General features: G+C 49.2%; 40 non-coding genes across 40 annotated transcripts; all 40 read left to right on the top strand.

Annotated features, from left to right (window-relative positions):
• The first annotated feature begins 251 nt into the window (after nt 1–251).
• On the top strand, nt 252–323 carry Trnat-cgu (transfer RNA threonine (anticodon CGU)). Its single transcript has one exon. It is a non-coding gene; the product is annotated as a tRNA-Thr (tRNA).
• A 318-nt stretch (nt 324–641) lies between these two features.
• Nucleotides 642–715, top strand: Trnan-guu (transfer RNA asparagine (anticodon GUU)). Its single transcript has one exon. It is a non-coding gene; the product is annotated as a tRNA-Asn (tRNA).
• A 688-nt stretch (nt 716–1403) lies between these two features.
• On the top strand, nt 1404–1475 carry Trnat-cgu (transfer RNA threonine (anticodon CGU)). The gene has a single exon. It is a non-coding gene; the product is annotated as a tRNA-Thr (tRNA).
• Nucleotides 1476–1793: 318 nt separating this feature from the next.
• On the top strand, nt 1794–1867 carry Trnai-gau (transfer RNA isoleucine (anticodon GAU)). The gene has a single exon. It is a non-coding gene; the product is annotated as a tRNA-Ile (tRNA).
• A 689-nt stretch (nt 1868–2556) lies between these two features.
• Nucleotides 2557–2628, top strand: Trnat-cgu (transfer RNA threonine (anticodon CGU)). Its single transcript has one exon. It is a non-coding gene; the product is annotated as a tRNA-Thr (tRNA).
• Nucleotides 2629–2946: 318 nt separating this feature from the next.
• On the top strand, nt 2947–3020 carry Trnan-guu (transfer RNA asparagine (anticodon GUU)). Its single transcript has one exon. It is a non-coding gene; the product is annotated as a tRNA-Asn (tRNA).
• A 689-nt stretch (nt 3021–3709) lies between these two features.
• Trnat-cgu (transfer RNA threonine (anticodon CGU)) lies at nt 3710–3781 on the top strand. Its single transcript has one exon. It is a non-coding gene; the product is annotated as a tRNA-Thr (tRNA).
• Nucleotides 3782–4099: 318 nt separating this feature from the next.
• Nucleotides 4100–4173, top strand: Trnai-gau (transfer RNA isoleucine (anticodon GAU)). Its single transcript has one exon. It is a non-coding gene; the product is annotated as a tRNA-Ile (tRNA).
• Nucleotides 4174–4862: 689 nt separating this feature from the next.
• Trnat-cgu (transfer RNA threonine (anticodon CGU)) lies at nt 4863–4934 on the top strand. Its single transcript has one exon. It is a non-coding gene; the product is annotated as a tRNA-Thr (tRNA).
• A 318-nt stretch (nt 4935–5252) lies between these two features.
• Nucleotides 5253–5326, top strand: Trnan-guu (transfer RNA asparagine (anticodon GUU)). Its single transcript has one exon. It is a non-coding gene; the product is annotated as a tRNA-Asn (tRNA).
• A 689-nt stretch (nt 5327–6015) lies between these two features.
• Nucleotides 6016–6087, top strand: Trnat-cgu (transfer RNA threonine (anticodon CGU)). The gene has a single exon. It is a non-coding gene; the product is annotated as a tRNA-Thr (tRNA).
• A 318-nt stretch (nt 6088–6405) lies between these two features.
• On the top strand, nt 6406–6479 carry Trnai-gau (transfer RNA isoleucine (anticodon GAU)). Its single transcript has one exon. It is a non-coding gene; the product is annotated as a tRNA-Ile (tRNA).
• Nucleotides 6480–7168: 689 nt separating this feature from the next.
• Trnat-cgu (transfer RNA threonine (anticodon CGU)) lies at nt 7169–7240 on the top strand. The gene has a single exon. It is a non-coding gene; the product is annotated as a tRNA-Thr (tRNA).
• Nucleotides 7241–7558: 318 nt separating this feature from the next.
• Trnan-guu (transfer RNA asparagine (anticodon GUU)) lies at nt 7559–7632 on the top strand. The gene has a single exon. It is a non-coding gene; the product is annotated as a tRNA-Asn (tRNA).
• Nucleotides 7633–8321: 689 nt separating this feature from the next.
• On the top strand, nt 8322–8393 carry Trnat-cgu (transfer RNA threonine (anticodon CGU)). The gene has a single exon. It is a non-coding gene; the product is annotated as a tRNA-Thr (tRNA).
• Nucleotides 8394–8711: 318 nt separating this feature from the next.
• Nucleotides 8712–8785, top strand: Trnai-gau (transfer RNA isoleucine (anticodon GAU)). Its single transcript has one exon. It is a non-coding gene; the product is annotated as a tRNA-Ile (tRNA).
• A 689-nt stretch (nt 8786–9474) lies between these two features.
• Nucleotides 9475–9546, top strand: Trnat-cgu (transfer RNA threonine (anticodon CGU)). The gene has a single exon. It is a non-coding gene; the product is annotated as a tRNA-Thr (tRNA).
• A 318-nt stretch (nt 9547–9864) lies between these two features.
• On the top strand, nt 9865–9938 carry Trnan-guu (transfer RNA asparagine (anticodon GUU)). The gene has a single exon. It is a non-coding gene; the product is annotated as a tRNA-Asn (tRNA).
• A 689-nt stretch (nt 9939–10627) lies between these two features.
• Nucleotides 10628–10699, top strand: Trnat-cgu (transfer RNA threonine (anticodon CGU)). Its single transcript has one exon. It is a non-coding gene; the product is annotated as a tRNA-Thr (tRNA).
• A 318-nt stretch (nt 10700–11017) lies between these two features.
• Nucleotides 11018–11091, top strand: Trnan-guu (transfer RNA asparagine (anticodon GUU)). The gene has a single exon. It is a non-coding gene; the product is annotated as a tRNA-Asn (tRNA).
• A 689-nt stretch (nt 11092–11780) lies between these two features.
• On the top strand, nt 11781–11852 carry Trnat-cgu (transfer RNA threonine (anticodon CGU)). Its single transcript has one exon. It is a non-coding gene; the product is annotated as a tRNA-Thr (tRNA).
• A 318-nt stretch (nt 11853–12170) lies between these two features.
• Trnan-guu (transfer RNA asparagine (anticodon GUU)) lies at nt 12171–12244 on the top strand. The gene has a single exon. It is a non-coding gene; the product is annotated as a tRNA-Asn (tRNA).
• A 689-nt stretch (nt 12245–12933) lies between these two features.
• Nucleotides 12934–13005, top strand: Trnat-cgu (transfer RNA threonine (anticodon CGU)). Its single transcript has one exon. It is a non-coding gene; the product is annotated as a tRNA-Thr (tRNA).
• Nucleotides 13006–13323: 318 nt separating this feature from the next.
• Nucleotides 13324–13397, top strand: Trnat-ggu (transfer RNA threonine (anticodon GGU)). The gene has a single exon. It is a non-coding gene; the product is annotated as a tRNA-Thr (tRNA).
• A 689-nt stretch (nt 13398–14086) lies between these two features.
• On the top strand, nt 14087–14158 carry Trnat-cgu (transfer RNA threonine (anticodon CGU)). The gene has a single exon. It is a non-coding gene; the product is annotated as a tRNA-Thr (tRNA).
• A 318-nt stretch (nt 14159–14476) lies between these two features.
• Nucleotides 14477–14550, top strand: Trnan-guu (transfer RNA asparagine (anticodon GUU)). The gene has a single exon. It is a non-coding gene; the product is annotated as a tRNA-Asn (tRNA).
• A 1079-nt stretch (nt 14551–15629) lies between these two features.
• On the top strand, nt 15630–15703 carry Trnan-guu (transfer RNA asparagine (anticodon GUU)). Its single transcript has one exon. It is a non-coding gene; the product is annotated as a tRNA-Asn (tRNA).
• A 689-nt stretch (nt 15704–16392) lies between these two features.
• Trnat-cgu (transfer RNA threonine (anticodon CGU)) lies at nt 16393–16464 on the top strand. The gene has a single exon. It is a non-coding gene; the product is annotated as a tRNA-Thr (tRNA).
• A 317-nt stretch (nt 16465–16781) lies between these two features.
• Nucleotides 16782–16855, top strand: Trnan-guu (transfer RNA asparagine (anticodon GUU)). The gene has a single exon. It is a non-coding gene; the product is annotated as a tRNA-Asn (tRNA).
• A 689-nt stretch (nt 16856–17544) lies between these two features.
• On the top strand, nt 17545–17616 carry Trnat-cgu (transfer RNA threonine (anticodon CGU)). Its single transcript has one exon. It is a non-coding gene; the product is annotated as a tRNA-Thr (tRNA).
• A 318-nt stretch (nt 17617–17934) lies between these two features.
• Trnan-guu (transfer RNA asparagine (anticodon GUU)) lies at nt 17935–18008 on the top strand. The gene has a single exon. It is a non-coding gene; the product is annotated as a tRNA-Asn (tRNA).
• A 1079-nt stretch (nt 18009–19087) lies between these two features.
• Trnan-guu (transfer RNA asparagine (anticodon GUU)) lies at nt 19088–19161 on the top strand. The gene has a single exon. It is a non-coding gene; the product is annotated as a tRNA-Asn (tRNA).
• A 689-nt stretch (nt 19162–19850) lies between these two features.
• On the top strand, nt 19851–19922 carry Trnat-cgu (transfer RNA threonine (anticodon CGU)). Its single transcript has one exon. It is a non-coding gene; the product is annotated as a tRNA-Thr (tRNA).
• Nucleotides 19923–20240: 318 nt separating this feature from the next.
• On the top strand, nt 20241–20314 carry Trnan-guu (transfer RNA asparagine (anticodon GUU)). Its single transcript has one exon. It is a non-coding gene; the product is annotated as a tRNA-Asn (tRNA).
• A 689-nt stretch (nt 20315–21003) lies between these two features.
• Trnat-cgu (transfer RNA threonine (anticodon CGU)) lies at nt 21004–21075 on the top strand. Its single transcript has one exon. It is a non-coding gene; the product is annotated as a tRNA-Thr (tRNA).
• Nucleotides 21076–21393: 318 nt separating this feature from the next.
• On the top strand, nt 21394–21467 carry Trnan-guu (transfer RNA asparagine (anticodon GUU)). The gene has a single exon. It is a non-coding gene; the product is annotated as a tRNA-Asn (tRNA).
• Nucleotides 21468–22156: 689 nt separating this feature from the next.
• Nucleotides 22157–22228, top strand: Trnat-cgu (transfer RNA threonine (anticodon CGU)). Its single transcript has one exon. It is a non-coding gene; the product is annotated as a tRNA-Thr (tRNA).
• Nucleotides 22229–22546: 318 nt separating this feature from the next.
• Nucleotides 22547–22620, top strand: Trnan-guu (transfer RNA asparagine (anticodon GUU)). Its single transcript has one exon. It is a non-coding gene; the product is annotated as a tRNA-Asn (tRNA).
• A 689-nt stretch (nt 22621–23309) lies between these two features.
• On the top strand, nt 23310–23381 carry Trnat-cgu (transfer RNA threonine (anticodon CGU)). The gene has a single exon. It is a non-coding gene; the product is annotated as a tRNA-Thr (tRNA).
• Nucleotides 23382–23699: 318 nt separating this feature from the next.
• Trnan-guu (transfer RNA asparagine (anticodon GUU)) lies at nt 23700–23773 on the top strand. Its single transcript has one exon. It is a non-coding gene; the product is annotated as a tRNA-Asn (tRNA).
• Nucleotides 23774–24416: the final 643 nt, after the last annotated feature.

The raw sequence follows: 24416 nt of genomic DNA, 5'->3' as shown, positions 1-24416 counted from the left end.
AGGCGCATTTCGCAGTCGAGCCACGTTATCCCAAAAGCTGTGCACTAGGACAAGAAATCGCAGACTGCAAACTTTTGGTGGCCTGACGGTCGTCGCCGATCGTAAGGGCGAAACAGTCGAGAGATTTGGTGAACGGCAATGTGGACACTCCCAGCAGCAGCAGTGCGCCAAATCAATTATCTGGTCGAGGGCTGCAAGATTCAGTGTGATGAAGTGAGAATTCGGGGATAGCTCGCAATTTCAAAGCTGCCGCCTTCTTAGCTCAGCGGTAGAGCACTGGTCTCGTAAACCAGGAGTCGTGAGTTCGAACCTCACAGAAGGCATCCATTTTTTTAACTTTCCTGCAACGTGCGGAGCTACCTCGAGCAATATCTATCACATGGCAGTACACTGAATGAAAGGGATGTTCTACAACCTATGTCAAGTATTCTACTGGCCTAGGAGGTTTTCTGAATGCATAGGCAGAACAGTGGTTTGTATGCATTTTGTAGTATAATGTCATTCGTTTATGAGCGTCGCTACAGTGTGCATGCACGTTATCCATGTGAAGAGGCATAAGCAGATGCTACCATTCTGCGAGATTCCTGCAGAATGTGTACGAATTGCGTTGATATAGAGAGCACAAGTGAGCCAAAGTCAACGCCTCCGTGGCGCAATCGGTTAGCGCGTTCGGCTGTTAACCGAAAGGTTGGTGGTTCAAGCCCACCCGCGGGCGACATCGTTTTAACCGTCACCGAGGTGAGGACATACGTCACCTTTGTTAGAGATACACAGCTAGTGTGGCAATTTGGCTGCGAAGGAGTGATGCCACAGATGCTTATACACATTCAGGCAGGTGGCACTGTAGGTAAAAACATGACCCTACACAGACGTTCTACTGTTTTCCTATTTATTCACCATGTGTGACACTGCAGTGGAGCGGCGCCCACTACAAAAGACGTTTTATTTACATTCAGTTTCAGTGTATACGTCGCGAGTGCCATATGACAGGGCCTGTCTCTCGATGTCGATTTGTATTTTGTGTCTCTTAAGTGTCGGTCTGCAGTAGGCCGCTGTTGGCCGAGCGACGTGCAGTCGCCTTACATGAAGCCCCATGGGCAACGCCAGTGCCACTGTGAACAACAGCAAACTGTAGCCAGAGAGTGGAGCCGAAAGGCGCATTTCGCAGTCGAGCCACGTTATCCCAAAAGCTGTGCACTAGGACAAGAAATTGCAGACTGCAAACTTTTGGTGGCCTGACGGTCGTCGCCGATCGTAAGGGCGAAACAGTCGAGAGATTTGGTGAACGGCAATGTGGACACTCCCAGCAGCAGCAGTGCGCCAAATCAATTATCTGGTCGAGGGCTGCAAGATTCAGTGTGATGAAGTGAGAATTCGGGGATACCTCGCAATTTCAAGCTGCCGCCTTCTTAGCTCAGTGGTAGAGCACTGGTCTCGTAAACCAGGAGTCGTGAGTTCGAACCTCACAGAAGGCATCCATTTTTTTAACTTTCCTGCAACGTGCGGAGCTACCTCGAGCAATATCTATCACATGGCAGTACACCGAATGAAAGGGATGTTCTACAACCTATGTCAAGTATTCTACTGGCCTAGGAGGTTTTCTGAATGCATAGGCAGAACAGTGGTTTGTATGCATTTTGTAGTATAATGTCATTCGTTTATGAGCGTCGCTACAGTGTGCATGCACGTTATCCATGTGAAGAGGCATAAGCAGATGCTACCATTCTGCGAGGTTCCTGCAGAATGTGTACGAATTGCGTTGATATAGAGAGCACAAGTGAGCGAAAGTCAACGCCTCCATGGCGCAATCGGCTAGCGCGTTCGGCTGATAACCGAAAAGTTGGTGGTTCAAGCCCACCCGGGTGCGACATCGTTTTAACCGTCACCGAGGTGAGGACATACGTCAACTTTGTTAGAGATACACAGCTAGTGTGGCAATTTGGCTGCGAAGGAGTGATGCCACAGATGCTTATACACATTCAGGCAGGTGGCACTGTAGGTAAAAACATGACCCTACACAGACGTTCTACTGTTTTCCTATTTATTCACCATGTGTGACACTGCAGTGGAGCGGCGCCCACTACAAAAGACGTTTTATTTACATTCAATTTCAGCGTATACGTCGCGAGTGCCATATGACAGGGCCTGTCTCTCGATGTCGATTTGTATTTTGTGTCTCTTAAGTGTCGGTCTGCAGTAGGCCGCTGTTGGCCGAGCGACGTGCAGTCGCCTTACATGAAGCCCCATGGGCAACGCCAGTGCCACTGTGAACAACAGCAAACTGTAGCCAGAGAGTGGAGCCGAAAGGCGCATTTCGCAGTCGAGCCACGTTATCCCAAAAGCTGTGCACTAGGACAAGAAATTGCAGACTGCAAACTTTTGGTGGCCTGACGGTCGTCGCCGATCGTAAGGGCGAAACAGTCGAGAGATTTGGTGAACGGCAATGTGGACACTCCCAGCAGCAGCAGTGCGCCAAATCAATTATCTGGTCGAGGGCTGCAAGATTCAGTGTGATGAAGTGAGAATTCGGGGATAGCTCGCAATTTCAAAGCTGCCGCCTTCTTAGCTCAGTGGTAGAGCACTGGTCTCGTAAACCAGGATTCCTGAGTTCGAACCTCACAGAAGGCATCCATTTCTTTATCTTTCCTGCAACGTGCGGATCTACCTCGAGCAATATCTATCACATGGCAGTACACTGAATGAAAGGGATGTTCTACAACCTATGTCAAGTATTCTACTGGCCTAGGAGGTTTTCTGAATGCATAGGCAGAACAGTGGTTTGTATGCATTTTGTAGTATAATGTCATTCGTTTATGAGCGTCGCTACAGTGTGCATGCACGTTATCCATGTGAAGAGGCATAAGCAGATGCTACCATTCTGCGAGATTCCTGCAGAATGTGTACGAATTGCGTTGATATAGAGAGCACAAGTGAGCCAAAGTCAACGCCTCCGTGGCGCAATCGGCTAGCGCGTTCGGCTGTTAACCGAAAGGTTGGTGGTTCAAGCCCACCCGGGGGCGACATCGTTTTAACCGTCACCGAGGTGAAGCCATACGTCAACTTTGTTAGAGATACACAGCTAGTGTGGCAATTTGGCTGCGAAGGAGTGATGCCACAGATGCTTATACACATTCAGGCAGGTGGCACTGTAGGTAAAAACATGACCCTACACAGACGTTCTACTGTTTTCCTATTTATTCACCATGTGTGACACTGCAGTGGAGCGGCGCCCACTACAAAAGACGTTTTATTTACATTCAATTTCAGCGTATACGTCGCGAGTGCCATATGACAGGGCCTGTCTCTCGATGTCGATTTGTATTTTGTGTCTCTTAAGTGTCGGTCTGCAGTAGGCCGCTGTTGGCCGAGCGACGTGCAGTCGCCTTACATGAAGCCCCATGGGCAACGCCAGTGCCACTGTGAACAACAGCAAACTGTAGCCAGAGAGTGGAGCCGAAAGGCGCATTTCGCAGTCGAGCCACGTTATCCCAAAAGCTGTGCACTAGGACAAGAAATTGCAGACTGCAAACTTTTGGTGGCCTGACGGTCGTCGCCGATCGTAAGGGCGAAACAGTCGAGAGATTTGGTGAACGGCAATGTGGACACTCCCAGCAGCAGCAGTGCGCCAAATCAATTATCTGGTCGAGGGCTGCAAGATTCAGTGTGATGAAGTGAGAATTCGGGGATACCTCGCAATTTCAAAGCTGCCGCCTTCTTAGCTCAGTGGTAGAGCACTGGTCTCGTAAACCAGGAGTCGTGAGTTCGAACCTCACAGAAGGCATCCATTTTTTTAACTTTCCTGCAACGTGCGGAGCTACCTCGAGCAATATCTATCACATGGCAGTACACCGAATGAAAGGGATGTTCTACAACCTATGTCAAGTATTCTACTGGCCTAGGAGGTTTTCTGAATGCATAGGCAGAACAGTGGTTTGTATGCATTTTGTAGTATAATGTCATTCGTTTATGAGCGTCGCTACAGTGTGCATGCACGTTATCCATGTGAAGAGGCATAAGCAGATGCTACCATTCTGCGAGGTTCCTGCAGAATGTGTACGAATTGCGTTGATATAGAGAGCACAAGTGAGCCAAAGTCAACGCCTCCATGGCGCAATCGGCTAGCGCGTTCGGCTGATAACCGAAAAGTTGGTGGTTCAAGCCCACCCGGGTGCGACATCGTTTTAACCGTCACCGAGGTGAGGACATACGTCAACTTTGTTAGAGATACACAGCTAGTGTGGCAATTTGGCTGCGAAGGAGTGATGCCACAGATGCTTATACACATTCAGGCAGGTGGCACTGTAGGTAAAAACATGACCCTACACAGACGTTCTACTGTTTTCCTATTTATTCACCATGTGTGACACTGCAGTGGAGCGGCGCCCACTACAAAAGACGTTTTATTTACATTCAATTTCAGCGTATACGTCGCGAGTGCCATATGACAGGGCCTGTCTCTCGATGTCGATTTGTATTTTGTGTCTCTTAAGTGTCGGTCTGCAGTAGGCCGCTGTTGGCCGAGCGACGTGCAGTCGCCTTACATGAAGCCCCATGGGCAACGCCAGTGCCACTGTGAACAACAGCAAACTGTAGCCAGAGAGTGGAGCCGAAAGGCGCATTTCGCAGTCGAGCCACGTTATCCCAAAAGCTGTGCACTAGGACAAGAAATTGCAGACTGCAAACTTTTGGTGGCCTGACGGTCGTCGCCGATCGTAAGGGCGAAACAGTCGAGAGATTTGGTGAACGGCAATGTGGACACTCCCAGCAGCAGCAGTGCGCCAAATCAATTATCTGGTCGAGGGCTGCAAGATTCAGTGTGATGAAGTGAGAATTCAGGGATAGCTCGCAATTTCAAAGCTGCCGCCTTCTTAGCTCAGCGGTAGAGCACTGGTCTCGTAAACCAGGAGTCGTGAGTTCGAACCTCACAGAAGGCATCCATTTTTTTAACTTTCCTGCAACGTGCGGAGCTACCTCGAGCAATATCTATCACATGGCAGTACACTGAATGAAAGGGATGTTCTACAACCTATGTCAAGTATTCTACTGGCCTAGGAGGTTTTCTGAATGCATAGGCAGAACAGTGGTTTGTATGCATTTTGTAGTATAATGTCATTCGTTTATGAGCGTCGCTACAGTGTGCATGCACGTTATCCATGTGAAGAGGCATAAGCAGATGCTACCATTCTGCGAGATTCCTGCAGAATGTGTACGAATTGCGTTGATATAGAGAGCACAAGTGAGCCAAAGTCAACGCCTCCGTGGCGCAATCGGTTAGCGCGTTCGGCTGTTAACCGAAAGGTTGGTGGTTCAAGCCCACCCGGGGGCGACATCGTTTTAACCGTCACCGAGGTGAGGACATACGTCACCTTTGTTAGAGATACACAGCTAGTGTGGCAATTTGGCTGCGAAGGAGTGATGCCACAGATGCTTATACACATTCAGGCAGGTGGCACTGTAGGTAAAAACATGACCCTACACAGACGTTCTACTGTTTTCCTATTTATTCACCATGTGTGACACTGCAGTGGAGCGGCGCCCACTACAAAAGACGTTTTATTTACATTCAGTTTCAGTGTATACGTCGCGAGTGCCATATGACAGGGCCTGTCTCTCGATGTCGATTTGTATTTTGTGTCTCTTAAGTGTCGGTCTGCAGTAGGCCGCTGTTGGCCGAGCGACGTGCAGTCGCCTTACATGAAGCCCCATGGGCAACGCCAGTGCCACTGTGAACAACAGCAAACTGTAGCCAGAGAGTGGAGCCGAAAGGCGCATTTCGCAGTCGAGCCACGTTATCCCAAAAGCTGTGCACTAGGACAAGAAATTGCAGACTGCAAACTTTTGGTGGCCTGACGGTCGTCGCCGATCGTAAGGGCGAAACAGTCGAGAGATTTGGTGAACGGCAATGTGGACACTCCCAGCAGCAGCAGTGCGCCAAATCAATTATCTGGTCGAGGGCTGCAAGATTCAGTGTGATGAAGTGAGAATTCGGGGATACCTCGCAATTTCAAAGCTGCCGCCTTCTTAGCTCAGTGGTAGAGCACTGGTCTCGTAAACCAGGAGTCGTGAGTTCGAACCTCACAGAAGGCATCCATTTTTTTAACTTTCCTGCAACGTGCGGAGCTACCTCGAGCAATATCTATCACATGGCAGTACACCGAATGAAAGGGATGTTCTACAACCTATGTCAAGTATTCTACTGGCCTAGGAGGTTTTCTGAATGCATAGGCAGAACAGTGGTTTGTATGCATTTTGTAGTATAATGTCATTCGTTTATGAGCGTCGCTACAGTGTGCATGCACGTTATCCATGTGAAGAGGCATAAGCAGATGCTACCATTCTGCGAGGTTCCTGCAGAATGTGTACGAATTGCGTTGATATAGAGAGCACAAGTGAGCGGAAGTCAACGCCTCCATGGCGCAATCGGCTAGCGCGTTCGGCTGATAACCGAAAAGTTGGTGGTTCAAGCCCACCCGGGTGCGACATCGTTTTAACCGTCACCGAGGTGAGGACATACGTCAACTTTGTTAGAGATACACAGCTAGTGTGGCAATTTGGCTGCGAAGGAGTGATGCCACAGATGCTTATACACATTCAGGCAGGTGGCACTGTAGGTAAAAACATGACCCTACACAGACGTTCTACTGTTTTCCTATTTATTCACCATGTGTGACACTGCAGTGGAGCGGCGCCCACTACAAAAGACGTTTTATTTACATTCAATTTCAGCGTATACGTCGCGAGTGCCATATGACAGGGCCTGTCTCTCGATGTCGAATTGTATTTTGTGTCTCTTAAGTGTCGGTCTGCAGTAGGCCGCTGTTGGCCGAGCGACGTGCAGTCGCCTTACATGAAGCCCCATGGGCAACGCCAGTGCCACTGTGAACAACAGCAAACTGTAGCCAGAGAGTGGAGCCGAAAGGCGCATTTCGCAGTCGAGCCACGTTATCCCAAAAGCTGTGCACTAGGACAAGAAATTGCAGACTGCAAACTTTTGGTGGCCTGACGGTCGTCGCCGATCGTAAGGGCGAAACAGTCGAGAGATTTGGTGAACGGCAATGTGGACACTCCCAGCAGCAGCAGTGCGCCAAATCAATTATCTGGTCGAGGGCTGCAAGATTCAGTGTGATGAAGTGAGAATTCGGGGATAGCTCGCAATTTCAAAGCTGCCGCCTTCTTAGCTCAGTGGTAGAGCACTGGTCTCGTAAACCAGGATTCCTGAGTTCGAACCTCACAGAAGGCATCCATTTCTTTATCTTTCCTGCAACGTGCGGATCTACCTCGAGCAATATCTATCACATGGCAGTACACTGAATGAAAGGGATGTTCTACAACCTATGTCAAGTATTCTACTGGCCTAGGAGGTTTTCTGAATGCATAGGCAGAACAGTGGTTTGTATGCATTTTGTAGTATAATGTCATTCGTTTATGAGCGTCGCTACAGTGTGCATGCACGTTATCCATGTGAAGAGGCATAAGCAGATGCTACCATTCTGCGAGATTCCTGCAGAATGTGTACGAATTGCGTTGATATAGAGAGCACAAGTGAGCCAAAGTCAACGCCTCCGTGGCGCAATCGGCTAGCGCGTTCGGCTGTTAACCGAAAGGTTGGTGGTTCAAGCCCACCCGGGGGCGACATCGTTTTAACCGTCACCGAGGTGAAGACATACGTCAACTTTGTTAGAGATACACAGCTAGTGTGGCAATTTGGCTGCGAAGGAGTGATGCCACAGATGCTTATACACATTCAGGCAGGTGGCACTGTAGGTAAAAACATGACCCTACACAGACGTTCTACTGTTTTCCTATTTATTCACCATGTGTGACACTGCAGTGGAGCGGCGCCCACTACAAAAGACGTTTTATTTACATTCAATTTCAGCGTATACGTCGCGAGTGCCATATGACAGGGCCTGTCTCTCGATGTCGATTTGTATTTTGTGTCTCTTAAGTGTCGGTCTGCAGTAGGCCGCTGTTGGCCGAGCGACGTGCAGTCGCCTTACATGAAGCCCCATGGGCAACGCCAGTGCCACTGTGAACAACAGCAAACTGTAGCCAGAGAGTGGAGCCGAAAGGCGCATTTCGCAGTCGAGCCACGTTATCCCAAAAGCTGTGCACTAGGACAAGAAATTGCAGACTGCAAACTTTTGGTGGCCTGACGGTCGTCGCCGATCGTAAGGGCGAAACAGTCGAGAGATTTGGTGAACGGCAATGTGGACACTCCCAGCAGCAGCAGTGCGCCAAATCAATTATCTGGTCGAGGGCTGCAAGATTCAGTGTGATGAAGTGAGAATTCGGGGATACCTCGCAATTTCAAAGCTGCCGCCTTCTTAGCTCAGTGGTAGAGCACTGGTCTCGTAAACCAGGAGTCGTGAGTTCGAACCTCACAGAAGGCATCCATTTTTTTAACTTTCCTGCAACGTGCGGAGCTACCTCGAGCAATATCTATCACATGGCAGTACACCGAATGAAAGGGATGTTCTACAACCTATGTCAAGTATTCTACTGGCCTAGGAGGTTTTCTGAATGCATAGGCAGAACAGTGGTTTGTATGCATTTTGTAGTATAATGTCATTCGTTTATGAGCGTCGCTACAGTGTGCATGCACGTTATCCATGTGAAGAGGCATAAGCAGATGCTACCATTCTGCGAGGTTCCTGCAGAATGTGTACGAATTGCGTTGATATAGAGAGCACAAGTGAGCCAAAGTCAACGCCTCCATGGCGCAATCGGCTAGCGCGTTCGGCTGATAACCGAAAAGTTGGTGGTTCAAGCCCACCCGGGTGCGACATCGTTTTAACCGTCACCGAGGTGAGGACATACGTCAACTTTGTTAGAGATACACAGCTAGTGTGGCAATTTGGCTGCGAAGGAGTGATGCCACAGATGCTTATACACATTCAGGCAGGTGGCACTGTAGGTAAAAACATGACCCTACACAGACGTTCTACTGTTTTCCTATTTATTCACCATGTGTGACACTGCAGTGGAGCGGCGCCCACTACAAAAGACGTTTTATTTACATTCAATTTCAGCGTATACGTCGCGAGTGCCATATGACAGGGCCTGTCTCTCGATGTCGATTTGTATTTTGTGTCTCTTAAGTGTCGGTCTGCAGTAGGCCGCTGTTGGCCGAGCGACGTGCAGTCGCCTTACATGAAGCCCCATGGGCAACGCCAGTGCCACTGTGAACAACAGCAAACTGTAGCCAGAGAGTGGAGCCGAAAGGCGCATTTCGCAGTCGAGCCACGTTATCCCAAAAGCTGTGCACTAGGACAAGAAATTGCAGACTGCAAACTTTTGGTGGCCTGACGGTCGTCGCCGATCGTAAGGGCGAAACAGTCGAGAGATTTGGTGAACGGCAATGTGGACACTCCCAGCAGCAGCAGTGCGCCAAATCAATTATCTGGTCGAGGGCTGCAAGATTCAGTGTGATGAAGTGAGAATTCGGGGATAGCTCGCAATTTCAAAGCTGCCGCCTTCTTAGCTCAGTGGTAGAGCACTGGTCTCGTAAACCAGGAGTCGTGAGTTCGAACCTCACAGAAGGCATCCATTTTTTTAACTTTCCTGCAATGTGCGGAGCTACCTCGAGCAATATCTATCACATGGCAGTACACTGAATGAAAGGGATGTTCTACAACCTATGTCAAGTATTCTACTGGCCTAGGAGGTTTTCTGAATGCATAGGCAGAACAGTGGTTTGTATGCATTTTGTAGTATAATGTCATTCGTTTATGAGCGTCGCTACAGTGTGCATGCACGTTATCCATGTGAAGAGGTATAAGCAGATGCTACCATTCTGCGAGATTCCTGCAGAATGTGTACGAATTGCGTTGATATAGAGAGCACAAGTGAGCCAAAGTCAACGCCTCCGTGGCGCAATCGGCTAGCGCGTTCGGCTGTTAACCGAAAGGTTGGTGGTTCAAGCCCACCCGGGGGCGAAATCGTTTTAACCGTCACCGAGGTGAAGACATACGTCAACTTTGTTAGAGATACACAGCTAGTGTGGCAATTTGGCTGCGAAGGAGTGATGCCACAGATGCTTATACACATTCAGGCAGGTGGCACTGTAGGTAAAAACATGACCCTACACAGACGTTCTACTGTTTTCCTATTTATTCACCATGTGTGACACTGCAGTGGAGCGGCGCCCACTACAAAAGACGTTTTATTTACATTCAATTTCAGCGTATACGTCGCGAGTGCCATATGACAGGGCCTGTCTCTCGATGTCGATTTGTATTTTGTGTCTCTTAAGTGTCGGTCTGCAGTAGGCCGCTGTTGGCCGAGCGACGTGCAGTCGCCTTACATGAAGCCCCATGGGCAACGCCAGTGCCACTGTGAACAACAGCAAACTGTAGCCAGAGAGTGGAGCCGAAAGGCGCATTTCGCAGTCGAGCCACGTTATCCCAAAAGCTGTGCACTAGGACAAGAAATTGCAGACTGCAAACTTTTGGTGGCCTGACGGTCGTCGGCGATCGTAAGGGCGAAACAGTCGAGAGATTTGGTGAACGGCAATGTGGACACTCCCAGCAGCAGCAGTGCGCCAAATCAATTATCTGGTCGAGGGCTGCAAGATTCAGTGTGATGAAGTGAGAATTCGGGGATAGCTCGCAAATTCAGAGCTGCCGCCTTCTTAGCTCAGTGGTACATCACTGGTCTCGTAAACCAGGAGTCGTGAGTTCGAACCTCACAGAAGGCATCCATTTTTTTAACTTTCCTGCAACGTGCGGAGCTACCTCGAGCAATATCTATCACATGGCAGTACACTGAATGAAAGGGATGTTCTACAACCTATGTCAAGTATTCTACTGGCCTAGGAGGTTTTCTGAATGCATAGGCAGAACAGTGGTTTGTATGCATTTTGTAGTATAATGTCATTCGTTTATGAGCGTCGCTACAGTGTGCATGCACGTTATCCATGTGAAGAGGTATAAGCAGATGCTACAATTCTGCGAGATTCCTGCAGAATGTGTACGAATTGCGTTGATATAGAGAGCACAAGTGAGCCAAAGACAACGCCTCCGTGGCGCAATCGGCTAGCGCGTTCGGCTGTTAACCGAAAGGTTGGTGGTTCAAGCCCACCCGGGGGCGAAATCGTTTTAACCGTCACCGAGGTGAGGACATACGTCAACTTTGTTAGAGATACACAGCTAGTGTGGCAATTTGGCTGCGAAGGAGTGATGCCACAGATGCTTATACACATTCAGGCAGGTGGCACTGTAGGTAAAAACATGACCCTACACAGACGTTCTACTGTTTTCCTATTTATTCACCATGTGTGACACTGCAGTGGAGCGGCGCCCACTACAAAAGACGTTTTATTTACATTCAATTTCAGCGTATACGTCGCGAGTGCCATATGACAGGGCCTGTCTCTCGATGTCGATTTGTATTTTGTGTCTCTTAAGTGTCGGTCTGCAGTAGGCCGCTGTTGGCCGAGCGACGTGCAGTCGCCTTACATGAAGCCCCATGGGCAACGCCAGTGCCACTGTGAACAACAGCAAACTGTAGCCAGAGAGTGGAGCCGAAAGGCGCATTTCGCAGTCGAGCCACGTTATCCCAAAAGCTGTGCACTAGGACAAGAAATTGCAGACTGCAAACTTTTGGTGGCCTGACGGTCGTCGCCGATCGTAAGGGCGAAACAGTCGAGAGATTTGGTGAACGGCAATGTGGACACTCCCAGCAGCAGCAGTGCGCCAAATCAATTATCTGGTCGAGGGCTGCAAGATTCAGTGTGATGAAGTGAGAATTCGGGGATAGCTCGCAAATTTAGAGCTGCCGCCTTCTTAGCTCAGTGGTACATCTCTGGTCTCGTAAACCAGGAGTCGTGAGTTCGAACCTCACAGAAGGCATCCATTTTTTTAACTTTCCTGCAACGTGCGGAGTTACCTCGAGCAATGTCTATCACATGGCAGTACACTGAATGAAAGGGATGTTCTACAACCTATGACAAGTATTCTACTGGCCTAGGAGGTTTTCTGAATGCATAGGCAGAACAGTGGTTTGTATGCATTTTGTAGTATAATGTCATTCGTTTATGAGCGTCGCTACAGTGTGCATGCACGTTATCCATGTGAAGAGGCATAAGCAGATGTTACCATTCTGCGAGATTCCTGCAGAATGTGTACGAATTGCGTTGATATAGAGAGCACAAGTGAGCCAAAGTCAACGCTTCCGTGGCGCAATCGGCTAGCGCGTTCGGCTGTTAACCGAAAGGTTGGTGGTTCAAGCCCACCCGGGGGCGAAACCGTTTTAACCATCACCGAGGTGAGGACATACGTCAACTTTGTTAGAGATACACAGCTAGTGTGGCAATTTGGCTGCGAAGGAGTGATGCCACAGATGCTTATACACATTCAGCCAGGTGGCACTGTAGGTAAAAACATGACCCTACACAGACGTTCTACTGTTTTCCTATTTATTCACCATGTGTGACACTGCAGTGGAGCGGCGCCCACTACAAAAGACGTTTTATTTACATTCAATTTCAGCGTATACGTCGCGAGTGCCATATGACAGGGCCTGTCTCTCGATGTCGATTTGTATGTTGTGTCTCTTAAGTGTCGGTCTGCAGTAGGCCGCTGTTGGCCGAGCGACGTGCAGTCGCCTTACATGAAGCCCCATGGGCAACGCCAGTGCCACTGTGAACAACAGCAAACTGTAGCCAGAGAGTGGAGCCGAAAGGCGCATTTCGCAGTCGAGCCACGTTATCCCAAAAGCTGTGCACTAGGACAAGAAATTGCAGACTGCAAACTTTTGGTGGCCTGACGGTCGTCGCCGATCGTAAGGGCGAAACAGTCGAGAGATTTGGTGAACGGCAATGTGGTCACTCCCAGCAGCAGCAGTGCGCCAAATCAATTATCTGGTCGAGGGCTGCAAGATTCAGTGTGATGAAGTGAGAATTCGGCGATAGCTCGCAAATTCAAAGATGCCGCCTTCTTAGCTCAGTGGTAGAGCACTGGTCTCGTAAACTAGGAGTCGTGAGTTCGAACCTCACAGAAGGCATCCATTTTTTTAACTTTCCTGCAACGTGCGGAGCTACCTCGAGCAATATCTATCACATGGCAGTACACTGAATGAAAGGGATGTTCTACAACCTATGTCAAGTATTCTACTGGCCTAGGAGGTTTTCTGAATGCATAGGCAGAACAGTGGTTTGTATGCATTTTGTAGTATAATATCATTCGTTTATGAGCGTCGCTACAGTGTGCATGCACGTTATCCATGTGAAGAGGCATAAGCAGATGCTACCATTCTGCGAGATTCCTGCAGAATGTGTACGAATTGCGTTGATATAGAGAGCACAAGTGAGCCAAAGTCAACGCCTCCGTGGCGCAATCGGCTAGCGCGTCCGGCTGGTAACCGAAAGGTTGGTGGTTCAAGCCGACCCGGGGGCGAAATCGTTTTCACCGTCACCGAGGTGAGGACATACGTCAACTTTGTTAGAGATACACAGCTAGTGTGGCAATTTGGCTGCGAAGGAGTGATGCCACAGATGCTTATACACATTCAGCCAGGTGGCACTGTAGGTAAAAACATGACCCTACACAGACGTTCTACTGTTTTCCTATTTATTCACCATGTGTGACACTGCAGTGGAGCGGCGCCCACTACAAAAGACGTTTTATTTACATTCAATTTCAGCGTATACGTCGCGAGTGCCATATGACAGGGCCTGTCTCTCGATGTCGATTTGTATTTTGTGTCTCTTAAGTGTCGGTCTGCAGTAGGCCGCTGTTGGCCGAGCGACGTGCAGTCGCCTTACATGAAGCCCCATGGGCAACGCCAGTGCCACTGTGAACAACAGCAAACTGTAGCCAGAGAGTGGAGCCGAAAGGCGCATTTCGCAGTCGAGCCACGTTATCCCAAAAGCTGTGCACTAGGACAAGAAATTGCAGACTGCAAACTTTTGGTGGCCTGACGGTCGTCGCCGATCGTAAGGGCGAAACAGTCGAGAGATTTGGTGAACGGCAATGTGGACACTCCCAGCAGCAGCAGTGCGCCAAATCAATTATCTGGTCGAGGGCTGTAAGATTCAGTGTGATGAAGTGAGAATTCGGCGATAGCTCGCAATTTCAAAGCTGCCGTCTTCTTAGCTCAGTGGTAGAGCACTGGTCTCGTAAACCAGGAGTCGTGAGTTCGAACCTCACAGAAGGCATCCATTTTTTTAACTTTCCTGCAACGTGCGGAGCTACCTCGAGCAATATCTATCACATGGCAGTACACTGAATGAAAGGGATGTTCTACAACCTATGTCAAGTATTCTACTGGCCTAGGAGGTTTTCTGAATGCATAGGCAGAACAGTGGTTTGTATGCATTTTGTAGTATAATGTCATTCGTTTATGAGCGTCGCTACAGTGTGCATGCACGTTATCCATGTGAAGAGGCATAAGCAGATGCTACCATTCTGCGAGATTCCTGCAGAATGTGTACGAATTGCGTTGATATAGAGAGCACAAGTGAGCCAAAGTCAACGCCTCCGTGGCGCAATCGGCTAGCGCGTTCGGCTGTTAACCGAAAGGTTGGTGGTTCAAGCCCACCTGGGGGCGAAATCGTTTTAACCGTCACCGAGGTGAGGACATACGTCAACTTTGTTAGAGATACACAGCTAGTGTGGCAATTTGGCTGCGAAGGAGTGATGCCACAGATGCTTATACACATTCAGCCAGGTGGCACTGTAGGTAAAAACATGACCCTACACAGACGTTCTACTGTTTTCCTATTTATTCACCATGTGTGACACTGCAGTGGAGCGGCGCCCACTACAAAAGACGTTTTATTTACATTCAATTTCAGCATATACGTCGCGAGTGCCATATGACAGGGCCTGTCTCTCGATGTCGATTTGTATTTTGTGTCTCTTAAGTGTCGGTCTGCAGTAGGCCGCTGTTGGCCGAGCGACGTGCAGTCGCCTTACATGAAGCCCCATGGGCAACGCCAGTGCCACTGTGAACAACAGCAAACTGTAGCCAGAGAGTGGAGCCGAAAGGCGCATTTCGCAGTCGAGCCACGTTATCCCAAAAGCTGTGCACTAGGACAAGAAATTGCAGACTGCAAACTTTTGGTGGCCTGACGGTCGTCGCCGATCGTAAGGGCGAAACAGTCGAGAGATTTGGTGAACGGCAATGTGGACACTCCCAGCAGCAGCAGTGCGCCAAATCAATTATCTGGTCGAGGGCTGCAAGATTCAGTGTGATGAAGTGAGAATTCGGGGATAGCTCGCAAACTCAGAGCTGCCGCCTTCTTAGCTCAGTGGTACATCACTGGTCTCGTAAACCAGGAGTCGTTAGTTCGAACCTCACAGAAGGCATCCATTTTTTTAACTTTCCTGCAACGTGCGGAGCTACCTCGAGCAATGTCTATCACATGGCAGTACACTGAATGAAAGGGATGTTCTACAACCTATGACAAGTATTCTACTGGCCTAGGAGGTTTTCTGAATGCATAGGCAGAACAGTGGTTTGTATGCATTTTGTAGTATAATGTCATTCGTTTATGAGCGTCGCTACAGTGTGCATGCACGTTATCCATGTGAAGAGGCATAAGCAGATGTTACCATTCTGCGAGATTCCTGCAGAATGTGTACGAATTGCGTTGATATAGAGAGCACAAGTGACCCAAAGTCAACGCCTCCGTGGCGCAATCGGCTAGCGCGTTCGGCTGTTAACCGAAAGGTTGGTGGTTCAAGCCCACCCGGGGGCGACATCGTTTTAACCGTCACCGAGGTGAGGACATACGTCAACTTTGTTAGAGATACACAGCTAGTGTGGCAATTTGGCTGCGAAGGAGTGATGCCACAGATGCTTATACACATTCAGGCAGGTGGCACTGTAGGTAAAAACATGACCCTACACAGACGTTCTACTGTTTTCCTATTTATTCACCATGTGTGACACTGCAGTGGAGCGGCGCCCACTACAAAAGACGTTTTATTTACATTCAATTTCAGCGTATACGTCGCGAGTGCCATATGACAGGGCCTGTCTCTCGATGTCGATTTGTATTTTGTGTCTCTTAAGTGTCGGTCTGCAGTAGGCCGCTGTTGGCCGAGCGACGTGCAGTCGCCTTACATGAAGCCCCATGGGCAACGCCAGTGCCACTGTGAACAACAGCAAACTGTAGCCAGAGAGTGGAGCCGAAAGGCGCATTTCGCAGTCGAGCCACGTTATCCCAAAAGCTGTGCACTAGGACAAGAAATTGCAGACTGCAAACTTTTGGTGGCCTGACGGTCGTCGCCGATCGTAAGGGCGAAACAGTCGAGAGATTTGGTGAACGGCAATGTGGACACTCCCAGCAGCAGCAGTGCGCCAAATCAATTATCTGGTCGAGGGCTGCAAGATTCAGTGTGATGAAGTAAGAATTCGGGGATAGCTCGCAATTTCAAGGCTGCCGCCTTCTTAGCTCAGTGGTAGAGCACTGGTCTCGTAAACCAGGAGTCGTGAGTTCGAACCTCACAGAAGGCATCCATTTTTTTAACTTTCCTGCAACGTGCGGAGCTACCTCGAGCAATATCTATCACATGGCAGTACACTGAATGAAAGGGATGTTCTACAACCTATGACAAGTATTCTACTGGCCTAGGAGGTTTTCTGAATGCATAGGCAGAACAGTGGTTTGTATGCATTTTGTAGTATAATGTCATTCGTTTATGAGCGTCGCTACAGTGTGCATGCACGTTATCCATGTGAAGAGGCATAAGCAGATGCTACCATCTGCGAGATTCCTGCAGAATGTGTACGAATTGCGTTGTTATAGAGAGCACAAGTGAGCCAAAGTCAACGCCTCCGTGGCGCAATCGGCTAGCGCGTTCGGCTGTTAACCGAAAGGTTGGTGGTTCAAGCCCACCCGGGGGCGACATCGTTTTAACCGTCACCGAGGTGAGGACATACGTCAACTTTGTTAGAGATACACAGCTAGTGTGGCAATTTGGCTGCGAAGGAGTGATGCCACAGATGCTTATACACATTCAGCCAGGTGGCACTGTAGGTAAAAACATGACCCTACACAGACGTTCTACTGTTTTCCTATTTATTCACCATGTGTGACACTGCAGTGGAGCGGCGCCCACTACAAAAGACGTTTTATTTACATTCAATTTCAGCGTATACGTCGCGATTGCCATATGACAGGGCCTGTCTCTCGATGTCGATTTGTATTTTGTGTCTCTTAAGTGTCGGTCTGCAGTAGGCCGCTGTTGGCCGAGCGACGTGCAGTCGTCTTACATGAAGCCCCATGGGCAACGCCAGTGCCACTGTGAACAACAGCAAACTGTAGCCAGAGAGTGGAGCCGAAAGGCGCATTTCGCAGTCGAGCCACGTTATCCCAAAAGCTGTGCACTAGGACAAGAAATTGCAGACTGCAAACTTTTGGTGGCCTGACGGTCGTCGGCGATCGTAAGGGCGAAACAGTCGAGAGATTTGGTGAACGGCAATGTGGACACTCCCAGCAGCAGCAGTGCGCCAAATCAATTATCTGGTCGAGGGCTGTAAGATTCAGTGTGATGAAGTGAGAATTCGGCGATAGCTCGCAATTTCAAAGCTGCCACCTTCTTAGCTCAGTGGTAGAGCACTGGTCTCGTAAACCAGGAGTCGTGAGTTCGAACCTCACAGAAGGCATCCATTTTTTTAACTTTCCTGCAACGTGCGGAGCTACCTCGAGCAATATCTATCACATGGCAGTACACTGAATGAAAGGGATGTTCTACAACCTATGTCAAGTATTCTACTGGCCTAGGAGGTTTTCTGAATGCATAGGCAGAACAGTGGTTTGTATGCATTTTGTAGTATAATGTCATTCGTTTATGAGCGTCGCTACAGTGTGCATGCACGTTATCCATGTGAAGAGGCATAAGCAGATGCTACCATTCTGCGAGATTCCTGCAGAATGTGTACGAATTGCGTTGATATAGAGAGCACAAGTGAGCCAAAGTCAACGCCTCCGTGGCGCAATCGGCTAGCGCGTTCGGCTGTTAACCGAAAGGTTGGTGGTTCAAGCCCACCCGGGGGCGACATCGTTTTAACCGTCACCGAGGTGAGGACATACGTCAACTTTGTTAGAGATACACAGCTAGTGTGGCAATTTGGCTGCGAAGGAGTGATGCCACAGATGCTTATACACATTCAGCCAGGTGGCACTGTAGGTAAAAACATGACCCTACACAGACGTTCTACTGTTTTCCTATTTATTCACCATGTGTGACACTGCAGTGGAGCGGCGCCCACTACAAAAGACGTTTTATTTACATTCAATTTCAGCGTATACGTCGCGAGTGCCATATGACAGGGCCTGTCTCTCGATGTCGATTTGTATTTTGTGTCTCTTAAGTGTCGGTCTGCAGTAGGCCGCTGTTGGCCGAGCGACGTGCAGTCGCCTTACATGAAGCCCCATGGGCAACGCCAGTGCCACTGTGAACAACAGCAAACTGTAGCCAGAGAGTGGAGCCGAAAGGCGCATTTCGCAGTCGAGCCACGTTATCCCAAAAGCTGTGCACTAGGACAAGAAATTGCAGACTGCAAACTTTTGGTGGCCTGACGGTCGTCGCCGATCGTAAGGGCGAAACAGTCGAGAGATTTGGTGAACGGCAATGTGGACACTCCCAGCAGCAGCAGTGCGCCAAATCAATTATCTGGTCGAGGGCTGCAAGATTCAGTGTGATGAAGTGAGAATTCGGGGATAGCTCGCAAGTTCAGAGCTGCCGCCTTCTTAGCTCAGTGGTACATCACTGGTCTCGTAAACCAGGAGTCGTTAGTTCGAACCTCACAGAAGGCATCCATTTTTTTAACTTTCCTGCAACGTGCGGAGCTACCTCGAGCAATGTCTATCACATGGCAGTACACTGAATGAAAGGGATGTTCTACAACCTATGACAAGTATTCTACTGGCCTAGGAGGTTTTCTGAATGCATAGGCAGAACAGTGGCTTGTATGCATTTTGTAGTATAATGTCATTCGTTTATGAGCGTCGCTACAGTGTGCATGCACGTTATCCATGTGAAGAGGCATAAGCAGATGTTACCATTCTGCGAGATTCCTGCAGAATGTGTACGAATTGCGTTGATATAGAGAGCACAAGTGAGCCAAAGTCAACGCCTCCGTGGCGCAATCGGCTAGCGCGTTCGGCTGTTAACTGAAAGGTTGGTGGTTCAAGCCCACCCGGGGGCGAAATCGTTTTAACCGTCACCGAGGTGAGGACATACGTCAACTTTGTTAGAGATACACAGCTAGTGTGGCAATTTGGCTGCGAAGGAGTGATGCCACAGATGCTTATACACATTCAGCCAGGTGGCACTGTAGGTAAAAACATGACCCTACACAGACGTTCTACTGTTTTCCTATTTATTCACCATGTGTGACACTGCAGTGGAGCGGCGCCCACTACAAAAGACGTTTTATTTACATTCAATTTGAGCGTATACGTCGCGAGTGCCATATGACAGGGCCTGTCTCTCGATGTCGATTTGTATTTTGTGTCTCTTAAGTGTCGGTCTGCAGTAGGCCGCTGTTGGCCGAGCGACGTGCAGTCGCCTTACATGAAGCCCCATGGGCAACGCCAGTGCCACTGTGAACAACAGCAAACTGTAGCCAGAGAGTGGAGCCGAAAGGCGCATTTCGCAGTCGAGCCACGTTATCCCAAAAGCTGTGCACTAGGACAAGAAATTGCAGACTGCAAACTTTTGGTGGCCTGACGGTCGTCGCCGATCGTAAGGGCGAAACAGTCGAGAGATTTGGTGAACGGCAATGTGGACACTCCCAGCAGCAGCAGTGCGCCAAATCAATTATCTGGTCGAGGGCTGCAAGATTCAGTGTGATGAAGTAAGAATTCGGGGATAGCTCGCAATTTCAAAGCTGCCGCCTTTTTAGCTCAGTGGTAGAGCACTGGTCTCGTAAACCAGGAGTCGTGAGTTCGAACCTCACAGAAGGCATCCATTTTTTTAACTTTCCTGCAACGTGCGGAGCTACCTCGAGCAATATCTATCACATGGCAGTACACTGAATGAAAGGGATGTTCTACAACCTATGTCAAGTATTCTACTGGCCTAGGAGGTTTTCTGAATTCATAGGCAGAACAGTGGTTTGTATGCATTTTGTAGTATAATGTCATTCGTTTATGAGCGTCGCTACAGTGTGCATGCACGTTATCCATGTGAAGAGGCATAAGCAGATGCTACCATTCTGCGAGATTCCTGCAGAATGTGTACGAATTGCGTTGATATAGAGAGCACAAGTGAGCCAAAGTCAACGCCTCCGTGGCGCAATCGGCTAGCGCGTTCGGCTGTTATCCGAAAGGTTGGTGGTTCAAGCCCACCCGGGGGCGAAATCGTTTTAACCGTCACCGAGGTGAGGACATACGTCAACTTTGTTAGAGATACACAGCTAGTGTGGCAATTTGGCTGCGAAGGAGTGATGCCACAGATGCTTATACACATTCAGCCAGGTGGCACTGTAGGTAAAAACATGACCCTACACAGACGTTCTACTGTTTTCCTATTTATTCACCATGTGTGACACTGCAGTGGAGCGGCGCCCACTACAAAAGACGTTTTATTTACATTCAATTTCAGCGTATACGTCGCGAGTGCCATATGACAGGGCCTGTCTCTCGATGTCGATTTGTATTTTGTGTCTCTTAAGTGTCGGTCTGCAGTAGGCCGCTGTTGGCCGAGCGACGTGCAGTCGCCTTACATGAAGCCCCATGGGCAACGCCAGTGCCACTGTGAACAACAGCAAACTGTAGCCAGAGAGTGGAGCCGAAAGGCGCATTTCGCAGTCGAGCCACGTTATCCCAAAAGCTGTGCACTAGGACAAGAAATTGCAGACTGCAAACTTTTGGTGGCCTGACGGTCGTCGCCGATCGTAAGGGCGAAACAGTCGAGAGATTTGGTGAACGGCAATGTGGACACTCCCAGCAGCAACAGTGCGCCAAATCAATTATCTGGTCGAGGGCTGCAAGATTCAGTGTGATGAAGTGAGAATTCGGGGATAGCTCGCAATTTCAAAGCTGCCGCCTTCTTAGCTCAGTGGTAGAGCACTGGTCTCGTAAACCAGGAGTCGTGAGTTCGAACCTCACAGAAGGCATGCATTTTTTTAACTTTCCTGCAACGTGCGGAGCTACCTCGAGCAATATCTATCACATGGCAGTACACTGAATGAAAGGGATGTTCTACAACCTATGACAAGTATTCTACTGGCCTAGGAGGTTTTCTGAATGCATAGGCAGAACAGTGGTTTGTATGCATTTTGTAGTATAATGTCATTCGTTTATGAGCGTCGCTACAGTGTGCATGCACGTTATCCATGTGAAGAGGCATAAGCAGATGCTACCATTCTGCGAGATTCCTGCAGAATGTGTACGAATTGCGTTGATATAGAGAGCACAAGTGAGCCAAAGTCAACGCCTCCGTGGCGCAATCGGCTAGCGCGTTCGGCTGTTAACCGAAAGGTTGTTGGTTCAAGCCCACCCGGGGGCGACATCGTTTTAACCGTCACCGAGGTGAGGACATACGTCAACTTTGTTAGAGATACACAGCTAGTGTGGCAATTTGGCTGCGAAGGAGTGATGCCACAGATGCTTATACACATTCAGGCAGGTGGCACTGTAGGTAAAAACATGACCCTACACAGACGTTCTACTGATTTCCTATTTATTCACCATGTGTGACACTGCAGTGGAGCGGCGCCCACTACAAAAGACGTTTTATTTACATTCAATTTCAGCGTATACGTCGCGAGTGCCATATGACAGGGCCTGTCTCTCGATGTCGATTTGTATTTTGTGTCTCTTAAGTGTCGGTCTGCAGTAGGCCGCTGTTGGCCGAGCGACGTGCAGTCGCCTTACATGAAGCCCCATGGGCAACGCCAGTGCCACTGTGAACAACAGCAAACTGTAGCCAGAGAGTGGAGCCGAAAGGCGCATTTCGCAGTCGAGCCACGTTATCCCAAAAGCTGTGCACTAGGACAAGAAATTGCAGACTGCAAACTTTTGGTGGCCTGACGGTCGTCGCCGATCGTAAGGGCGAAACAGTCGAGAGATTTGGTGAACGGCAATGTGGACACTCCCAGCAGCAGCAGTGCGCCAAATCAATTATCTGGTCGAGGGCTGCAAGATTCAGTGTGATGAAGTAAGAATTCGGGGATAGCTCGCAATTTCAAGGCTGCCGCCTTCTTAGCTCAGTGGTAGAGCACTGGTCTCGTAAACCAGGAGTCGTGAGTTCGAACCTCACAGAAGGCATCCATTTTTTTAACTTTCCTGCAACGTGCGGAGCTACCTCGAGCAATATCTATCACATGGCAGTACACTGAATGAAAGGGATGTTCTACAACCTATGTCAAGTATTCTACTGGCCTAGGAGGTTTTCTGAATTCATAGGCAGAACAGTGGTTTGTATGCATTTTGTAGTATAATGTCATTCGTTTATGAGCGTCGCTACAGTGTGCATGCACGTTATCCATGTGAAGAGGCATAAGCAGATGCTACCATTCTGCGAGATTCCTGCAGAATGTGTACGAATTGCGTTGATATAGAGAGCACAAGTGAGCCAAAGTCAACGCCTCCGTGGCGCAATCGGCTAGCGCGTTCGGCTGTTATCCGAAAGGTTGGTGGTTCAAGCCCACCCGGGGGCGAAATCGTTTTAACCGTCACCGAGGTGAGGACATACGTCAACTTTGTTAGAGATACACAGCTAGTGTGGCAATTTGGCTGCGAAGGAGTGATGCCACAGATGCTTATACACATTCAGCCAGGTGGCACTGTAGGTAAAAACATGACCCTACACAGACGTTCTACTGTTTTCCTATTTATTCACCATGTGTGACACTGCAGTGGAGCGGCGCCCACTACAAAACACGTTTTATTTACATTCAATTTCAGCGTATACGTCGCGAGTGCCATATGACAGGGCCTGTCTCTCGATGTCGATTTGTATGTTGTGTCTCTTAAGTGTCGGTCTGCAGTAGGCCGCTGTTGGCCGAGCGACGTGCAGTCGCCTTACATGAAGCCCCATGGGCAACGCCAGTGCCACTGTGAACAACAGCAAACTGTAGCCAGAGAGTGGAGCCGAAAAGCGCATTTCGCAGTCGAGCCACGTTATCCCAAAAGCTGTGCACTAGGACAAGAAATTGCAGACTGCAAACTTTTGGTGGCCTGACGGTCGTCGCCGATCGTAAGGGCGAAACAGTCGAGAGATTTGGTGAACGGCAATGTGGACACTCCCAGCAGCAGCAGTGCGCCAAATCAATTATCTGGTCGAGGGCTGCAAGATTCAGTGTGATGAAGTAAGAATTCGGGGATAGCTCGCAATTTCAAGGCTGCCGCCTTCTTAGCTCAGTGGTAGAGCACTGGTCTCGTAAACCAGGAGTCGTGAGTTCGAACCTCACAGAAGGCATCCATTTTTTTAACTTTCCTGCAACGTGCGGAGCTACCTCGAGCAATATCTATCACATGGCAGTACACTGAATGAAAGGGATGTTCTACAACCTATGTCAAGTATTCTACTGGCCTAGGAGGTTTTCTGAATTCATAGGCAGAACAGTGGTTTGTATGCATTTTGTAGTATAATGTCATTCGTTTATGAGCGTCGCTACAGTGTGCATGCACGTTATCCATGTGAAGAGGCATAAGCAGATGCTACCATTCTGCGAGATTCCTGCAGAATGTGTACGAATTGCGTTGATATAGAGAGCACAAGTGAGCCAAAGTCAACGCCTCCGTGGCGCAATCGGCTAGCGCGTTCGGCTGTTATCCGAAAGGTTGGTGGTTCAAGCCCACCCGGGGGCGAAATCGTTTTAACCGTCACCGAGGTGAGGACATACGTCAACTTTGTTAGAGATACACAGCTAGTGTGGCAATTTGGCTGCGAAGGAGTGATGCCACAGATGCTTATACACATTCAGCCAGGTGGCACTGTAGGTAAAAACATGACCCTACACAGACGTTCTACTGTTTTCCTATTTATTCACCATGTGTGACACTGCAGTGGAGCGGCGCCCACTACAAAACACGTTTTATTTACATTCAATTTCAGCGTATACGTCGCGAGTGCCATATGACAGGGCCTGTCTCTCGATGTCGATTTGTATGTTGTGTCTCTTAAGTGTCGGTCTGCAGTAGGCCGCTGTTGGCCGAGCGACGTGCAGTCGCCTTACATGAAGCCCCATGGGCAACGCCAGTGCCACTGTGAACAACAGCAAACTGTAGCCAGAGAGTGGAGCCGAAAAGCGCATTTCGCAGTCGAGCCACGTTATCCCAAAAGCTGTGCACTAGGACAAGAAATTGCAGACTGCAAACTTTTGGTGGCCTGACGGTCGTCGCCGATCGTAAGGGCGAAACAGTCGAGAGATTTGGTGAACGGCAATGTGGACACTCCCAGCAGCAGCAGTGCGCCAAATCAATTATCTGGTCGAGGGCTGCAAGATTCAGT

This window comes from Schistocerca gregaria, chromosome 5 (assembly GCF_023897955.1).
Source record: "Schistocerca gregaria isolate iqSchGreg1 chromosome 5, iqSchGreg1.2, whole genome shotgun sequence".
In the NCBI taxonomy this organism is placed as follows: Eukaryota; Metazoa; Arthropoda; class Insecta; order Orthoptera; family Acrididae; genus Schistocerca; species Schistocerca gregaria.
The sequence above is the reverse complement of the archived record's forward strand: the minus strand, read 5'-3'. Positions and strand labels throughout refer to the sequence as shown.